This window comes from Corvus hawaiiensis, chromosome 14 (assembly GCF_020740725.1).
Source record: "Corvus hawaiiensis isolate bCorHaw1 chromosome 14, bCorHaw1.pri.cur, whole genome shotgun sequence".
Lineage (NCBI taxonomy): Eukaryota > Metazoa > Chordata > Aves > Passeriformes > Corvidae > Corvus > Corvus hawaiiensis.
In genome coordinates, this window is record NC_063226.1 from 1267789 (window position 1) to 1287111 (window position 19323).

The following is a 19323-nucleotide window of genomic DNA, read 5'->3' on the forward strand; positions in this document are numbered from 1 at the left end:
GTTTGCTTCATTTGCATTTAAACAATCAAGTGTTTTAATTAAAATGCATAAATGAATCATCCAGTAGAAGCCCTATCTCCCATGTTATTTATTTTTTATATTAAACCTTCAATTTGATGGATAAGCACTGCCATTGGTCATTTCTGCTAAAATGATCCCATCAGCAGTGAAATATTTGACAAATCTGATGTTAAATTTTTCATCTCTAGCTTTCAGCACTTGTGGTCCATTGAGATAAATAGTACAGCTCACACTTTTGATCTATTCTTTGAAGCTCTCTGGGACCAGCTCTCTGTTAAAGAGGGAGAGGCACAGGTCAGGGGATGGTTTGAGATCCAAACAGCGCACTCCTTACGGCTCTCGGACTTTGCCCAGCACACCTGCAGTGATGAGTGTCCTTTCCTTCTTCAGTGTGTTCCATCTGTGACAACTCTCGCTTCTTTCTCTACAGGGACAGAATTCGGGGGTTTGGCACTGATCTGTTGGTAAAACAGAAATTAATGTGGACTTTGACCTAAGTGAAACCCATTTTATGATTTTTAAAAAAAAATTATTATTTTTACCCTGTAACAGTGGTACCTGCAGTGATCACAGAAGATCCTCCTCCTTCTGGAGCACACTACTTTGCAGCATGGCACTGCACATTTAACTCCAAGGAAAGTAATTTGTCCCAAGAACTGCATCCTACAGAGAATACAGCAGAAAACACTCTGCTGGTAGCTTCTCTCGGAGGATTACTGTAAAACTAAGCTAATAACAATGCAACATTCCTTCAAAAACTGAAATCTTGCTCACATGCTAAGAAGCTGTAAGAGTAACAGCATCATCTGGTGGCTTCTGCCACAAAGAATGGATTAATTGATTTTTTTTTTGTTGTTGTTCTACTTTCATTTAAATTCCTCATCTCTCAGGTGAGGCCAGGTCCTGAAGGAATGTGTGAGAGGAAAAACAGACGGAAAATGATAAAAATGAGAGAAGGTAATAATGAAATCCTCAGCTATACTGAAACATTAAACTGCATCTGAATATCTCAGATCTTTTTAAAAGGATTTTTTAAAGAACATTGAAAAACACCATGCTCATTGAAGTCAAGCTTCATTTACGGCAATGCCAGATGGGTTGGGATTTTCGAAGCATACATTAAGAGCAGGAACGACACTGCTAAAGGCCTTGAACCTTAGATAAGGATTGGTATAAACCTCCACAAAATCTTAAGACAATTCCTTTTCATCATTTCTTTTGTAAGTGCCAAATCAAATCCTTCCAACTCCTCCTGCACCTTCCTTTTGGAATTCCCGTTATTGATCCTCTTAACACTTGGAGAGGTGGTGTGTAAAAATGAGATGAACATGTATTAGTTTGCAAAAGGGTTTCCACTGTGCAGAAGTGGAATAATTATGAGGGTAAAACAGGCTAATCCACCACAGCTTACATTTGTGGTTAGTGCAGTACCAGAGGCTGAATGAGCCTGCCTGAGGTATTAAACCACCCCAACATCACCGGGCTGAAGTATTCCCAGAAATGTCCAAGGTCCACCGGAAGAAGTTTCCCACAACCCAGATGAAGCACAAGGGCCATACTAGCCTAGGGAACTCAACGACTTCAGGATTAGTTGTTTCAAAAGCTTATTAACAAGGCAATAACATGAACATTTTTCCTTCTGGCTTTATTGGTGCGCAGTGTCTGTTTTGCAGTCATATAGTTTCTGTCCTATCCTTGGCAGTTGTCTTCTTTGTTGTATTCTTACAAAGAGAGAAATATCAAAACATTAATTTAAGCTGTCACAATGCAAAGGGCTGACAGTCATATAAAGAATTATCATTGTGGCAGAGAATGGAGACAAGTTAGTGAAGGAAAATTAAAGTGACTAGCTAAACAGAACCAAACTTCTTGAAAAATCTAGGATATTGCCATGACAATTCAAATAGCTCCAACTTTTTCTTTTTGTGTTTTTCAGCCCTTTCCTACACAGACTATTATCAATCTGATGGGGAAAAGAAAGAAAAAGAAATCACTTCATACGTATTCTAGTTTTAGTGAAATATGTATTTCAAAAGGGAAGATTCATCCTGTACCAGTTTGTGCAATAAGATAAATTGCAACTAACATCAATCATTGTAATTTTCCATAATTGTAGAAGTCAGACTGACCAAGATTACAGCCTGTCTAATCCTTCTTGCTAATGCATACAATATAGAAATGTTTCTTTGTCCTATCTAGGTCTCTTCTGGAAAACAAAAATAATTCCTTTTTAACCAAACAATAAGATTCCTACAGGTGGTGGCTCAGGGTATCAAATTGCTTTGTATACTCCTAAGAACAATTTTAATTAGTTTACAAATAAGAAAAGAAGGAGACTGGTGAAAAGAAGAAAATAACCACTTCACTCCTGTGTTCTGCTTTTTGACTGTAGCTCTTGGGACATTTTACTCTGTCTCTGAAGACAGCAGGAGAATGAGACTCTCAGGGTGCACGTCCATGCCCAGCAAGCCAGACCGCTGCACTCTGACTCGCTTTCTCTGGGAAAGAAAATCAATGGACTCTTTTTCATAGGGCAAGTTTTCAGCAGGGAGAACAACACTTCTCTGTGCTCTGGCCTCTCATCATAAGCTGCCCTCCTCATAAGAGGAGGATGGCAGGAATTTAATGCAAAGAGTTGGTGAAAGTCCACATCCCACCTTGCACACAAGTGTCCGCTCCTTCCAGCGATGGCACCCGCGGTGTGAACTAAGGCAGTGCAGTGGCTAGCAGATCGGATTACTAATGAAGCAGGAGTCCACAAGATTGCTTTATACAGTCTAAATTCATAACTAATTCCCAAACACACAAGCAATCACTGAGTTTCCTCAGCTAGCACATCAAAACCTGAGCAGAACACCAAAGGCTGAGCAAATCAGTCTTCCCAAGGTGGATGAATGAGAGGCTTACATGAGTAATGCCAACGGGACAGAGGCACAAAACTCCCTGTGGATGTAAGGACATAAGATCCTTTCCACTTGTTCATCATCCTTACCTGTCCTTAAGCGCTGTAATCCTGGAATTAGGCAGGCAGGCTGTTTGGAAGCTCCACAGTAGGTTGTGTGTATTTGCAGCAGCAGCAGCAGCCACTCAATTCAATCAACGCCAAGCCCAAGGTGCCAGCACTGCCTGCCAGAGCAGGCTGGCCAAAGCCTGGTGTGGCCCTGCAGGGCTGGACCCTCTGCACGGTGAAGCCACACCTAAAACATTGCAGAAAAAAAAAAAACAGGGAAGGACTGCAACGCTATTATTCTCCAAATAAATCAGATGTACATTATGAGTTGGGAAAGCAGACAAGAAAACACTTAGAAATGTAATAAATGTGAATAGCTGCAGTTACACAAAACGTAGCTTCATACCTCTAATTGTATCAATTATTTTTTACGATTGTGATCTCAAAGATGTTAAGTCTTGCTAAGAAGATGTATTTGCAAATCACTTTGATTACCATGAATAGTGGGAATGTGTTTAAAAGCTTCTGCATATTCACTTTGGCCCTCTGATCCCCCTTTGCAGCATCCTGAATCAGCTGGCAGAACACTAGGCTCTTTAGACACCTACTTGAAGCATTCAGACAATCCTGGAATTATTTGGGCTACTCAAATGCAGAGCCTTTGTCTAAGCTGTCTTTTCACTGATCCCAGGGCTCTTATGACTGATTTTGATTTTCACATTTTTCTCTCTCTCTCATTTTTTAATCAGATATGTTTTACTGTGAGGAAGCATTTGACCATTTACTACTGTATTCTAAGAAATAAGCCTCCTACACCAAGCATTCAAGGTAATTTCATTTCTGCAATAGAAGGTATAATTGAAGAATCATATTTTCAATGTAAGATACTGTCTAAAACTAGGCCCTGGCATGAACCCTGGTCAACTATATACAATCCTCTTTAATATGGCCTTTGATAGCATTCATTTAGCACTCTAGTGCAAAGCCTTCAAAAGGGCATTGAATGAAATTAAGTTTCCAAAAGAACCGTAATAGTAACAGAAGTCTCTTTGAATTAATGGCAATCTTAAAATCTCCACTGCTTTGAAGCAGTGTATTAATCCACAATGAAAATGTTTACATAGCATTTAAAACTACAAACGGGATTAGCAAAGAACTTCCCAAGGACAAGGTGTATTCAGTTTGATTTTAAGAGTGAAAGGAAAGTAGGAGGGCTCAAATTAGATTGGGGGAATCCTACCCAAAACATATTTGGCCTTGGTCTTCAGCTAACCTATGTACAGCCAGTCCACTCCCCCGATGGAGTGTGTGCTGTGTTTCCCCAGGAAAAGTTCTGCCCTTTATAATACACAGAGATTCTGGATCTAGAAAGGAACAAGCAAAAAGCTTCTGCAGGACAGATAACAAAAGGCTGCCAAAAGAGAAGCGCCCGCCTCCTTGACTGCATGTCCATGAGGACCCTGGTCCTAACTGGAGAGAGTATTTCTCCTCGAGGTTTCACCTTCCCTTATTCCTCCTTCATGTTCTCTTTTGGGCTGAGTGGAGCTGCAGCACCAGATCTACTCTTACCATCACTGCTCACAGAGCTTCTGCAGTGCTCTGCAGGGTGAGTGAAGGGCAAAGGCAGCCTGGAGTGGAGGTGAGCCTCAGGAAGATGAGACAATACCATCTACAAATTCTCTGTCTGAAAGGTGTGCCTTAGGAAGGCTCATCCTCACACAGCACAAAGTATTTCTAACCCTGGTCCGGTCTCTGGCTTTGTTTCTGCAGCAGGTCTGGGCTGCCCTGGTGCTCACTGGGCTGAGCATGAGGTGAAGCCTCCCCGCCCTCCCTGTCCTGCTCCTCACTTTTAAACCTGCTCATCTGCACACACATCTCAGCACCTGCGCCAGGGGACCCTGTTTCTAAAAGTGAATTTAGAATGAGATGAACAGGGATTGTTTTGGGAGCAAAGAGCAAATCTCTATGAAGCCTTAAAACCTGTCTTAGAAGACTTTGATTGCTCCAGGGTGTATATGCCCACATATATGTACTTCTGCAGCAAAAAAGTGCAGCAAAGATGATTGAACACGAGAGGAAAAAAGTGATTAGAAAGACTAGCATTGTTTAGTTTACCAAACACAAGGGTAAAAGATGATATAACAGAAGCAGAGAGAAGGGGCTATTTATTCTGTTTTCTCTGAAGCACAAATATGCATGGAAAGGTGAAGGAAAAATGCTGAAAACATTCGTGAAGTGTATAATCAACCCTGCAACTCCTTGCTGCAGGATATTAGGCAAATTTCTCAGAAATATTTCTAAATGTGTTTGATGTGACAAATAATAAGCCTCAGTTCCTGAGGTGAAGGAAAAGCAAAAACAAACCATCTCCCCAAAGTGGAAGGACGCTTAGTCCCTGTCCTTGTGCTAGAGATGGAATTTTTGTCTCCAGAGGGATGGCATTATTTATTTATCAAGCGTATGATATGGAAGCGCTCGTTTCCTTCAAGAAGGAGGTTCTGTAGAAGGCAATTAAAAGGGTCAGCAAATGCAGCTGTATGAAGCCATTGCTTCAGATTTCTCCCAGAATACATGAACTTAGTAATGGTGAAGTGGCTCAGGTTTACTGATTTTGTTCTCAGCTGGTTATTTTCCCCAAAGATCGTCAACAACAGCTCGGTAACAGTCAAGGCTGCAAATGAAAATGGAATTAAACATATCCACGTCCTTGGAAAGTTCTTGTTTCCACACCCTTACATACTCTAAACAAATATTTTTGCTGTGGATACCACCTATTTTGGGTATAAAAGGGAAACTGCTGTATCTCCAATGTTACTCCAAGTTAGCAGCAGTGGAACTGGAGTTTTAGTGGTGCCCATACCTGGGGTGGTGGTGGGAGCACCCAGGAGGGCGCAGGTCCAAGGCAGCCTGGGCTGCGCTGCTGCCGCTGGGTCGGGGAAGGTGCTGCCATGGACAGAATTAGTACCTGCTTAAAATGTACGTGGAGAACAAACTGTCTTTTTAAAAAAGAATTTTAAATGCTACTTCTGGCTTATGAATAGTTTTCTTGCAACTGTCAGGCCATCTGCTTGGAGAGGGGTCTGTGCAGTCATGAAAGGGATCTTAAAATATACTCTCCTCATAAACATCTTTTGTTTGGAAAATCCACATGCATCACATAATGCAGTAAATGGCAGCACAGGCTGAAGTGAAGCATTCTTAAATGCCGAGGATGCAACCTTGGATACAGCCCTCCCTGTCTCCCCCCCTGCCCCCCCATTAATAAGCCTGCTTTAAGTGCACCCTCAGACATATTCTCGTACAGCCTCAGATTGGCAGCACCCACCTGCTGGGAAACATGCTAAGAGAACTTCCTTGGGTACATCCAAAATACCAAACTGGCTTGTGGGCAGAAAAGAAACAGGCTCCTGCATAGCAGCTCTCTGAGAGATTACATCATTCTCACAGCCAGTTTCTGCCTACACTGCACCACCTTCTGTGGGGTGTGTGTGTGGAAAAAAACCCCAGCATACATTCGTGTGCACACAATCAAAAAGGCCAAATTAGGGCCTAGCTCTAGCATTTCCTCACTTTCACGAGCTTAGGTTTTCAGAACTGCTTGGTATGAATATATACAATACATACATATGCACACAAGCATTTATTTGGTTTGCATGCTTAGAATATGAAATTGTGTGTATGAGTATGTGTTATGCTTTCTTTACTTTTTTTCTTTCCTGTTTATTTTCATCGCTCTTTGGTCATTTTTTGTTTACCCGCTTTTTGTAATTCTAATGTAAGTTCAAATACGCAAAATGCTAATTTTCTTTTACATAAAAATGTAATAAAACTTTCTGGCTTTCTTTATAAACAAATTTCAGCAGGAAGGTTGATGGGATGCTGTATACCAAGTAAAGAAGAAATACTGTTTAATTATCTTCCATATAAAATCCAATAAAACGTTCTGGCTTTTCTTATTTTTCTGTACTGGGGATTAACATCAGCGTCTTTGTGATGAGAAATCTGCATTCATGGCTCCTCTATTTAGATTTAAATAGGAATTATAGTTCTTGGCAAAAAAGGATCTGTCAAATATCACAGCATTTGTGGCAGGTGGTCACTGCATTGCTTAGTGCAGACACTGCCTGCTTAACCATAGCCTGAAGTAAACATCAAAAGTCAATTATTCTCTTTGTAAATATTTTATTTATATTTTGGAGGCTCACAAACATCTTTTCAGTGCTTGGCTGAGGCCTTCCTCCACGGATCATAATCCTACTGAACCTGCATTTGGATGGTTGAGAATGTGCTTAGCAATGCAGGGGCACCAGCATAGCTAGCAGCATATACTGAGTTTCATAACCCAATTCTCTGCCTGGAACCCTTTAATGACTTGGCTGGGTTGAAGTGGACAGAGCTGAAACTTGTCATGGTTGTTACCCATAGCAGCTGCCAATTAGTACGACAACCATGTATTATTTTGCCTTTCCTCAGTTAAAATGTATTTTGAATATAAATACTGCAAAAGAAAAAAACCAACCCATGCAGGGTCTAATTCCTTGGATTTAATGCTTTGGGGGTGGGAAAGCAGGAGGTCTGGTTCAATAGCCAGATGAGCATGTGCAGAGCAGCCCTGCAGTGGGAACCTGGATGCACACTGAGTAGCAAATATGGAACAAGAGCTGACCTCTGAGGGTCAAATGCCTTGAAGAAATGTCTTGTTGCAGGCTGAACCTACTAAAACAAAGTGACAGTATCTGGCAAGTTATGCATACATGGCAGAATCTCTCCCAAAACCACATGGTGCAGAAAACGTCTGAAGATGCTGCTACACATTTTAGATCCTTATTTGAACTCTGTCTGAACCCTTTGGGCCATTAACTAATCAGATCATCTCATTTAAACAATGTTATAAAAATAATCAAGTACTTCTGCCTACATAAATATACTTCGAATATATTTACCTTAAAGAAATAGGATTTTCTTGGGTATTTACTCCTGACATTTGGGGAACAGAAGGAGCACAAAATGTTAAGGAGGAGCAGAATTCTCTGAGATGGGGCTGTGGGTAATTTTCCCTGTAAGCCTGTTTGGTGGCAAGTTAATTGACTCCTACATTACCCAAGCTGCAATGTACTAAAGCACTGGGTGCTCGTTTTCCTGCACTATTTGCCTGGCAAAGGCCATCTGTTCTATCCCATCCATCCACAGGCACAGCCTCTATTGTTGTAACAGGATTCACATACACGTGGATCAAGGCAAGCATGTGCCTCTGTTTTGATCCCTGGAAAATGGATTTTTCGTTTTCTTTGTTTCTTTGTGCTCACCCAGTAATAATACTTGTCATCTGAGAATTCATATTGATCTTGTCATTGCCTTAAAATTGGATGACAATTACTATCTTTGTCAAAATTCGATCTGATGAAATGGCTCCAATTAGGAAGGAAAAAGAAGGAATCCATCACAGCAGGGAACACTGCATTTGGCTTTAGAGTAGGGAAGCTTGTCTTAAAAGAAAACTGAGAAGAAAATGGGAACAAGCATGACAGAGGTTAGGATGCCGGCCTCAAAATCCACAGAAATTAGGTATACATGTGAAATGAGCAACCATTTAATTTTTGCAGTCCATATCTGTCTGCAAATTTGAGTTGAAGCTCCTCTGACAATAAATGCCAGTAACTGTTGTTTTCACTTTCTGATCTGGTCAGACACACAGTGGCAGTTGGCACCAGACTTCCTACATTTTCAAATCCAGTTCTGATTGCCAGTATAATTATAATACATTATCAGGAGTAGATTTGCTGAAGTTCATAAAATGATAACAGCATAAATTACATCATTTTTCCAGATACTGATCTCACCTTGAAACTAAAGAGGTAGTGAAAGAGTTGAAAACAAAAGAGCAAGTGCACTTCCATTGCTACAGATGTTGGCACTAAAGCAAACAACTTATCCATGCTAATTGCAAATAAAATTGCTCTAATTACAGATTTTTTTGTTTATAAAACAGCCCTAAAAATTAGTGTGTGCATTTGTGTGTGTGTAGGGGTGGGGGTATCTCTTTCCAAAACAAAGATGTTTGTTTCATATTGAGTTGATGTTTTGTCTGACTGAAAAAGCCCTGCCAGTGCTTTGTTTCTGAGCAAGAATGAAGGGTCAGGTTCACCTGTAATTCTGGGTTTTACCTGCGAGCTGGAAGATGGATGCTGGTGCTCAGCTCGACCTGAAGGACTGGAAGCCTCCACCCACCGCGCAGAATGATCTCAGCTCCAGGCCGTTCTTGCATGGATTTCTCTGAATCAGCCCAGTAACTCTTCACAAACAAATGTGTGTTTGGATTTGTACAGGCACGTGAGCTTCTGAACTGGGGACTGCACTGTTCACCTCCCTGGAACATCACATTTCCCCAACTACATGGAAGAGCTCCTCAAGACACTGAGAGAACCCAACCAAGCACACCAGGCCTTTAGCAGGTGGTGACTTTCCAAGCTAAAAAAGTGGGATTCGTGTGATGCAGAGATGAGTCACCACACCTCACCCAGCAGCAGGCTCTGCTGAAGGAGGTGGGCGAGCTGGTGCTCTTCTAGCAATCTGGGTAGACAGAATTTCCCTTTCCCCAAATCCTTCTCCCCCCGCCTCTGTTTTCATTAGCTAAACATACTTACTGACTCTGACCTACATTTGAAACAGTTCCAGAATGCAACAGAACTGTGTTTCTGGGGAATTTGATATTTGCTAAAAATTTTAATCCAACCCATTTAAAAATGTTATATGTTAACTGAGCAAACACAGCAATCAGAAAAGTATACAAACCCCAAGCAATTGTCCTGGACTTGTTTACAGCACACTGCTATTAATGAGCATCTGGGATGAGTATGGGATCTCGTACTATGGATCTCATGATCTATACAATAATGGCTGATTTTAATTGACTTTTGCTTCATATAGCAAATCCCAACTGGAGAAGTTCCAGGATGCTGCTAGTGAAGAACTGTGGGCGGGTGCATGTTTTGAAGTGATGGTAAACATTGTGACATATACTGTGTGTGCCACATATTCTCATATGCACATTTTGACTTTTGTTGCCTTGGCTTTCACACAGCATTTCTAACATAGACATTCCTATTTGCCAGTTTGAGTGGAAATCTGTTAATATGTGAACACTGCTCGCCAGCATGCACCACCATGGCTGGACTCAGCTCCTCTCCTCTCCTCTCCTCTCCCCTCCCACGAGCGCCCAGCCCCGCGCTCATGGGGGCTCGCGGCACCGCGGTGTCTGTGCCACAGGACTGGCAGGGCTGTGCCAGGGAGGAGTGCTGAGAGCTGCCATGGGAAACCACAGCTTTGGGAACGTGGAGCTCAGCTCAGGATGATCCACTGATTTCCCATGTAAGTCACAGCACCGAGAAGGCCTCGCTCTTTTACTGCTGCGAGTTCTGTTTTCCTTTCAGGAGCGGCTGGTAGCTAATGCCAAGTTTGGCCAAGCTGTTTTAGCACTTGGAGTACTGTGGGTATTAAAATACCTCTAAAGGTCTGGGACTGTGAGCCAGATTACCTGTATGATGTATTTTAGTGATTAGCCAGCCCTTCTGCTTGAACTGAAATTTGTCCTGAATCCACATCAGCTCTTTGGGAACCTGAACTCAGCCAAGATTTGCACAGGTTTTTTAATCTGACACATTAACAAGTCCCTGCTACATATCCCATCCTGCCTGGCTGCAATACCGTGGCCAATATTAGACTAAAAATTTGGGTTTAGGCCCTTTCTACAAAAACATTTGCATCACACAGAGCAAAGCTGTAAGGTATTTATAGGCACTGGAGCTATGTGTATCCTCTCCCTGGCAATAAGGTGCCCCGAGCACAGGGAAGGTGCTCTGCTGCTGTCCACACCCCTGCCCATTTCTCCAGAGATGTGACACCACTGCAGCAGCTCCTCCACTTTAGCCCTGAAATATTTTATTTGAAAAAGGAAGAAAAAAGTAAGATTTAAAAAAAAGAGATACATTTTCCTCAGTGCAGCAGAGCCACTTCTCACAGAGCCCACCTGGTTGTCAGACAAGACTCATGCAAGAGAGATTTGCATGTGCGAGGAAACCAGTGTGAAGTAGCTGCTCGAATCTACTCTGCTGCACACAATGGAATAAATGCTGGTGAATGGGTGCTGCTGTGAGGTAATACTTCCACACAGCCAGTTCTAGAGTTATCCAGCACACTGCCTTGCCAGGAGCCTTCTCTGTATTGCAGGAAGCCATCTGTGATGGCAGCTAACGCGGGCAGGGAGCGGGATTCCCACCAAGGCACCGTGGGCAGCGCTCCCCTCCAGCACCCGCTGCCAGCAGCAGCAGCAGCAGCAGCAGCAGCAGCAGCAGCAGCAGCATCTCTCCAGGCTGGGGAAGGCCCTGCCTGCCCAGCCCCAGAACCACCCCAAATCAACGCTGTGCCTCTCACCTGCTGTTCCCACACTGGGTCCATACAATCTCCATGCCTTGCTCCATGGCAAGGAGCTCCATGGCAGGAGTTGCTGCAGTGGTGGTGGGAGGGGTGATGGATCATTGGGAACACGTTATCTAAAGCCCTGTTTTCGGTCCTTTTAACATAAAATGCTGATTGTTTTCATTGATCTCTGCTGCTTCTGGTTTTATTTTTCTTCCTCTATCTTCAAGTCTCTATCTCAGGTCTCTTCCTCTGCCTAACTATTCATTTGCTGCTGAATAATCATGTGTCTGTGTTTCTGGGAGTTTCCTGTTTTGTCCATCTTTCCATTCTATTGGCCATGTGTCTTTTTCTCGGTAGATTTTTCCTTATTGTGCAGTGGCATGTGGCTATCTGCTAATGCCAATATTACTCCCTGAGAATTCTTTTTCCTTGCATCATCAAGGATTTAAGTGGAAAGCCTTCAGCACAGTGCAAATTTCACTCCTGAGAAAATCCATCTTTTGAGGTAGCTGATTTTAATTAAAGAATACTCTCTCTCCCTCTCTCTCTCTCTCTCTGGATTATACTTTAATTTCAGTTTCTATCACAACATTAGATACTTCTTAGATAAAATGTATTTTTGTCTCTTTTCATCCGTGATTATCTGTAGTTCTTAGACACTTGAGGTCAGCAGCTGGTCCCCAGTTGATGTAGTTCAGGAATAATTCTATTCAAAGGAATTAATTCAGAACAAAATTGGTTTTAAGTTCAAAATCAGGCAAAATGTTCATAATATTTCACCCTTATTACATATGTGAGAGCAAAACTCTCAGAAATATCAGTAATAGCAATCGTGGTAATAAACAATAATCTCTGAAGTGTGTAACACCTTCCACCTGAGCATTTTAGACATGAATGCTTTACGCTACTGTCGTATGAAGAAATGCCATTATCCTAATTTTACACAAGGGGAAAAGAGGTGACAGGAATCTAAGAAAGCAGCTGAAAGTCTCATAGCAAGAACTGAGCCTCCACCTCCTGATCTCCTGTTCCTAACACGCTAAGCGCAGAGGGAATCTGTTCCCAAGGGATATCAAACTGAGGTCTTGAGAGTTAATAGTTATGAAAGAATCAACACTCTTCAAGCACAGGTACAGTTTGAGTTTCTGCCTCCATCATTTTGCCAAATTAAGACTGAAATATTATCGACATCATAACTTCAATTGTTTATGCATGATAAATTTGCACAGTTAAACAATTTCCAGATTTCTCACAGAAATGGATGAATGTAATCCTGGGCAAGGGAGAGCCTTGCTGCAGATTTAAAGCTTTACTGCTGCAAAGGAAGCTGGAGTAAAACCCTGCCACTTCTGAAGCCAACGTCAAAACTTCCTATTATGGCAGAAGCGGGATTTTGGCCAAGGTCCCCACGGCCATGAGGACTCCTCCACACCCAATCAGGGCTTCTGCATGTGGAACAGTAAGATACGGGTGTGCATGTACATATGTGCATGAATGTGTGACAGAATGCAGGCAGATGCATATAAACCCACACAGAAATGATGGGATGAGATGAGTTCAGGCTGGCAAGATGGGGTTGTTCTATTTTCTGTGTGCTGAATGACACACAGCAAGTTGTTAAGTCATTGCACCAGCCATTACAGATTTTTCCCCCTTCCTTTTGTCTGCTTTTTCCTTGTTTTAATGCTCCCTCCAGCCTATGCACAAGGCAGATATGTATCTCTGCTTAGTCATGCATTTCTGTGCTGAACAGAATTAAAGAAAAAAATATGTATGTAGGATAAATGTAGGAATAAAATGTGCTCTGGCAAAGTGCTTTAAACTGCCTTTCTGCCAGTAAGCCATTAATTTGTGCTTCTTTGTTTTCTCCAAGCTCAGAATAATTCCCATCTGCCTTGACTCACTATCTAGCTCAGAAAGGAAGAGGTCCTTTTTTGAGCATGGGTGAAACAGGAAACTTTATGCATAAATGAAGAATGAAGCTTGGAATTCTGGTGTTTCTACCACTGGGACCTAAAATAACTTGAGGTCCTGCTCTTTTAATTAATTTCATTATGATGAGCCTGCCTCTCCTGTTCTTGTATTTTTTCCCAGCTTTTGTGTTCCTGGTCTGCCTGCAAAACATATGTATTCCCCTTCTTCCTTCCTGCTGAAGCTGAAGATGCAATCACATCTTTGAACCATCTGGTTTTTAATTTATTATTCTCCCCCATTGCATTGATGGGCTCTCTCGTTTTTCTGTCAGGGTAACAAGTTGGCTCCTGTTTATCTAAGATATGTTAACACGCTGTTCCTCTTCTGGGCACTCGCTCGGTCTATTGTATCTCCTGAAATTAAACACCGGGGACTTTTCAGTATTATTTTCTTCATCAGAACAGAGAATACCCTCTACCTTTACAGCCTCTCTTCCTCCTTTTGTTGTTCCAGTGAACATTTTATGACTCTTGCTAAATTTAGGTTAATATCTTATTTTTCTGTCCTCTCCACATCATTCCCAGGATGATTCACTGGAGCCTGCCTCGACATATTCCTGTGTGAGGAACCTGGTGAGGAACCCACTCATGTGAGGCCACAGAACCTTCAGGATTCCCCAAAGGAGGCACAGGAATCCCTGCAGAGCTCCTGGTGTGTCCCCACAGGGCAGGACACAAGATTTGGGAAAATCCTTCCATGGGTTGGTTCACTCACGCACAAAATGAGCAGCTTGGAGCAGTGGGGCCCCTCACAGAGCCATGGGCAGCTCCTGTCCCTGCCAGGGGCTGGCAGCCCCGAGCTGTGACAGGGAGCTGTGCATTCCCAGGATGGCTGGGAAGTTCCAGGTAATCACAGCATGGAGAATAATGTGGATTTATATTTGTTACTTTACTTTTCTATGGTACCTCCCAAGAGCCTTCTGAGGCATTCCATTCTTTAATAAGCTGAAAGTGCTCCAAGATTTTTCTAATGGAAATGATATAGGAGCACACAATGTTATTATTAAAACCTCTCCCTTTTTCTCTAGGAACTGCTAAAATACATTTACAGTTTATATCCTTTTTGGTGAGCATTAAAGTTTCTAATTTAAAATAATAAAGCCTGGTTTGCTCACTTTCTTTCCCTTCTATTTCAAAAATATAAAAACCTGACAGTTTTCTAACTATTCTTATTTTGCTGAGTGATTTTTGGATTTCAATAAAAGTAACACTGTGGTTACAACACTTTGTGAGATAAGCAAAGAGATTTTTTTTTACAGCACAATTATAGAAATTTCAAAGAATCTTATAAATATCCTGCTATTTGCATATATGAGATAAGCATATTTTAGTAATGGTTATGACAGGCTAGCAAGGAAAATGTGTGGGACAGCCATCCAGCAAATACATGCAAACATGAGGGGGTGTCTGTGCACTTCCCCAGTGAAAGCCATGCTCAGTGGGCGCAGGATCCCCGGGAACACGTGGAGCTCCCCAAGGAAGGGACCACCCCTACCCTGTGACTCAGTTTCCCCGTGCAGGTGCAGGATCAGCACTATGTCCTTAACGCCTCAGGGCAGGTTGGTCAGCCCAGTGGTGAGGCAGGAGTTGATAGCCCCGCTCTGGGTTTTGCCTGCCCTCAGCAGGGTGCAAAGGCTGGGGCTCACCAGGCCCTGGGGCCAGCGGGGCTCGGTGCTGGGGACACGGGGACCCCCGAGCAGCCGCTGCCTCCCTCTGCCACAGCCCTCACACCTCGGGGACAAGGAGCCTCTTCCCAGGCAGGTCACCTCTGCCAGAAGGCCAACACAGCCCCCAGTGCTCCTGAAAAACCAGCTGAGGCTTCAACACACACCCAGCCACATCTCCACTGAACCTCCCTGAGAATGGAGCCAGAGCTGCTTTCTGAACTGAACAGTGCTTTTCTTCTGTTGTTTGCCTTTGTATTTTTAAGTTGGAAATTGCTCCTCTGGTTATGCCTCAGAGCTGCTGGGAAGCTCCTAGAATTAGTGTGGCAATTTTCTCAGTCCTTTGTTGAAAAGGAGGAGTCCACATAGAAAAAAATGCACTGGCATTCCAGCTGCATAAATAGCATAAATCACTGTCAAACAAAAAGACAATTTAGCTAAAAGAAACCCCAAACAAACAACCCCCTCCACACACACTTCTGTGTCCCCATTAGAACCACAGGTTTCCATTCTGTAGATCTCCCAGCCATCTGCTTGGCCCTTGAAAGAGTCCTTGAGAAACCAAAAAATGAAAACCACTTACTTTCCGAAAACTAATCTTGGCTTCCCGGTGCCTGGCTTTCAGGGGAGTTCCACTCGAGGCTTGATTTCTGTAAGTGCAGATACTCAGTATGTCCTGAACAATTAGATGCCTTTGAGGATGTTGAAAGCTAGACATAAAAAAACCAAATCAATCCAGAGTCTTGTTTGACAACTGACACTACTTCTAATGCAGGGAAAAAAAAAAAAATCCAACCACTAAATAAAATAGTAATTAAAAACCCCCCAGAAAACTCAAAACTTAAAACCTACCAAATTGTTCCTTGACTCTTTAGGTTTTAAACCATACATTTTTTCTACACATTTTTCTTTAGCCTGCCTAGAAAAAGTTACAGAGGTACAGATCCATCTTTTTTCTTCTCTGCTGAGGCAGATGACCTTTTTCCAGAAGCCAAAGTCCCCTGGCTTGTGCAGCACAGCCAGGGACCTTCAGGAGGTTCACTGAGGGGTGGTAATGGTTTTCTTCTGGTCCCTGGTGGCTGCAAATCCTTGTTCCTTGCCAAAAATTTGGGCAGAGATGGGCTGAGAGCATTACCCAGAGCCTACAGGTTCTCTGAGGCCCATTGACTCAGCCTCTGGGCAGGAAAGGAGTTATGGCACGAGGAGTCTGACTGAAGCAGGAGCAGGGCTGGAGCTGCCCAAACTGCAGGCAGTTCTGCTATAACTTGTTCCCGAGCTCTCACAGGAGTCTGTCCCTTCTGTAAGGGAGACAGGAAGGATTACAGGCAACCGCTGCCTCCCAAGCACCTGATATTCACAAGAAAAATAGAAGAGCAGGGGAAGGGGCAGTTTTGCCTCGTCAGCTAATGATCCTTGACTCTCTTACTTTGTGTTTTTGGTAGCAAACAGAAAGAGGTCACACATGAAACTGTGGAAGTGTGAGGTGTCTTTATTAAATATATCAATGGAGTTTATTAAATGGAACAAGCAGTACGGGGTAGTGTGAGCCAGCGCTGGATGGGCTCGGGGTCACGCCGGCCTCCTGCCTCGGTGTCACCGGCGCTGGATTAATGCTATGAGCTCACAGCGTGGGCCTGATTAGAAGGCCGGGTCCCAGTTGGTTTTACCTCTGCCCTCTGCCCAGGCTTTGTTTGCAGCGTGAGCAGGGAGCTTTTCAGCTCATCACCCAGGCCACGCACCGAGGGCTTCCCCGTCCGGCAGGAGCTGCAGTCCTGATCTCCTATCGTCCGTTGATTGTTTGGGCTCTGGAAGAGTCTTCCTTTTTGAAGATCTTTTTCTTTATTTTTTTTAATCTTCCCCCCCACCCCTTTTCTTCTCATTTTCAACTTGCACCAGGAGGGCAGAACAGAAGAGGCTGCTCAAAGACGTTTTTAGCTTGCTTCCTCTCAAGACATCCTAGCTCATGGCAGAAGAAACAAGTTCCTCTGAGAGGAAAAAGACCCTCCACCATAACAAGGCAGTTTTCCCCTTCAGAGCTGCTGGATTGCTTGGGCAGGCTGGGGAGGGCCGAAGATGGAGAAACAAAGAGCAGCGCAGGCTGCCATGAGGGGTGAGGGAGGATGTGGTGTGATCCGGAGGAAGGCAGGAGGGAGGAAGGGATTTAGCATGATGGTGATGGCTGTGTGATTAGAGGTGACAGGAACAATAGTGCGTGGCTGTGTCTACACTGCTTGTTAGACACACGCCGGCCTCTCAGGAAAGGGGGAACGCAATACTTTTAAATTAAAGTGGATGGGACTGTGCAATGGAAGTAAGAGAAAAGGAAATAAAACATAAGGACTTTCAAGCTGTTGGATGAGCTAGTGTTTTTCTTCCAGCCACAGGAAAGCATGACTGGCTCTGGGAAAGTGAGGCTGATGCAGCTTTAAGCCATCCTTGTACATATCCAGTCGTGGATGACCGGGGAACTCAGACACATCGGGGATGCCGGCCAGAGAGCTCCACCTCCAGCCCAAGCTACTGCCCAGTACTGCTTTTACCCCACTGACCATCTGCCCTACCCACAGAAAGTGCTTTGCTCTGACAGAGAGGGTGCAACCCAGTGAGAAGATGTGGGTATCTCAGGGAGCATCCCTGACAGCTCTAAGTGTGAAACACAGGCAACACCACACTGCATGCAGACTGTGCATGCATCGTGGGCAGAACAGAAAGACCCCAACACCACCCAGCCCTGTTCCCAGCTTCAGCAACACTGATGCACAACACAGCTGGAAGAGCAATTCTTACCCACCACAGCAGATCCCTGTTTCTGTGCTGATCCAGGTCTGGTGACGGTTAACACTCACTCCTCTCTGTCATCTGAAAAGTAAAGACATCTTTCCTTATGGCTTAGTGCTTTTCTGCTTTCCAAAGCTTTGGCTGTGATTGATGAAGGTGCCTGACATTGTCAGAACTCACTTGAACTAATAAACAATGGAAATGCCTTTATTTGTGCTAGTGCCAGATCCATCCCACTCGCAGCCCAAGGTGCACTCTTTCCTGGGAGCCCATGATATACTACCTGAGCCCCTACTCACCATTCTTCATGTTGATTATTTACCATTTTCTACCTTTTATCTATTCTATGAACATTTTGCCCTAATTGCTCAGCTATTTGTTGATTATCCTGCTGCAGTCGTTTGTCAGATCCTGTTATTCATTAATCTGTGAGACCCTTCGGTTGCTATTCATCTGATAAGGAAGTTTTTACCATCAGTCCTCTCAGAATCATATCTCACTTCATGTCAAGGTCTTAAGAGGAATAGAATCATGGCTGACTGCAGTTGTTTGTGGAGTCATTTAGATGGGAACACCACATCCTAGTTTTTGCCAGTCACCTGTACTAACTTCCTTAAAGCTTCCTTTAGAAGCTAAATTCTTCATATCCTGAGGTTTGTGGGCATTCTGCTCTGTGCAGATGCTGCTTTGTAACTAGATAGGGGAAAAACTTGTTCAGCAAAATGAAATCCTTCCTCCTCGTTTGCTCAGTCCAGGGGGAAGCACAGCTGACAATGCCTATGGGATTGCTGCCACTTGTACTGAGCGAGGTGAGCCCTGCCCCGCTGCTCCTGCTCCTCTCCGCACGCACTGGAGCACATCCTGTGCCAGCCTCACTCTACACCAGCCCGACCCACCTGTAAAGCAGATTTCTGGCTTATGCGGATGTACTTTGACAGAGGCAATTAAACCTGCACGGGCCACTGCACATCAGGAGGCTGCAGTACCTGACTCCTCTTCAGCAGCCTCCACCACTGGAGCACAGAGCTGCTCGTGCCTCGTGTCCCGTTCCAGTCTCACTCTCCCAGTCACGTCAGCGGCTGCGCTGCCACCCAGAGCTCGATAGGCACCATCCTGTGCTGTATTGAACACCTGGAATTTCAAGGAAGCATGACTAGGGTGTTGTGCCACTGGCCTTCCTCCAACAAGACAAGCCAATTTTTCTGATTTCCAGAGTAAATATACTCATTCCTTTTGACAAGGAGTTGCAGTGTCAGTAAGATTTGAGATGCACAGACAATAGCCTGGAACACGGTATCTTTCTTTTTGTGCCAAATTGGCACTTTTTTCCCTGCCTGACAGAGGCAAACCATGCATGAGGAGGCTTCCTGGGTCCAGACAGCCCAGCACTGCAGCTTGGGCTAGGCTGGCTTCAGCTTGACTGAGCTGCCTGCTTGCCTGCACCTTGCTCTCATTGCCTGGTTTTCTCTAAAAGCTTAGCTGGAGGATGACTCACTTCAGTGAACATCAGAATAAAATC

General features: G+C 43.8%; 1 long non-coding RNA gene across 1 annotated transcript; it reads right to left on the minus strand.

Moving 5' to 3' along the window:
- Positions 1-397: 397 nt before the first annotated feature.
- Positions 398-18212, minus strand: LOC125333320. Its single transcript, XR_007206833.1, has 4 exons — positions 17814-18212; positions 15610-15736; positions 3014-3218; positions 398-479 (listed from the first exon to the last, which is right to left on the minus strand). It is a non-coding gene; the product is annotated as an uncharacterized LOC125333320 (long non-coding RNA).
- Between the last annotated feature and the right edge of the window lie 1111 nt (positions 18213-19323).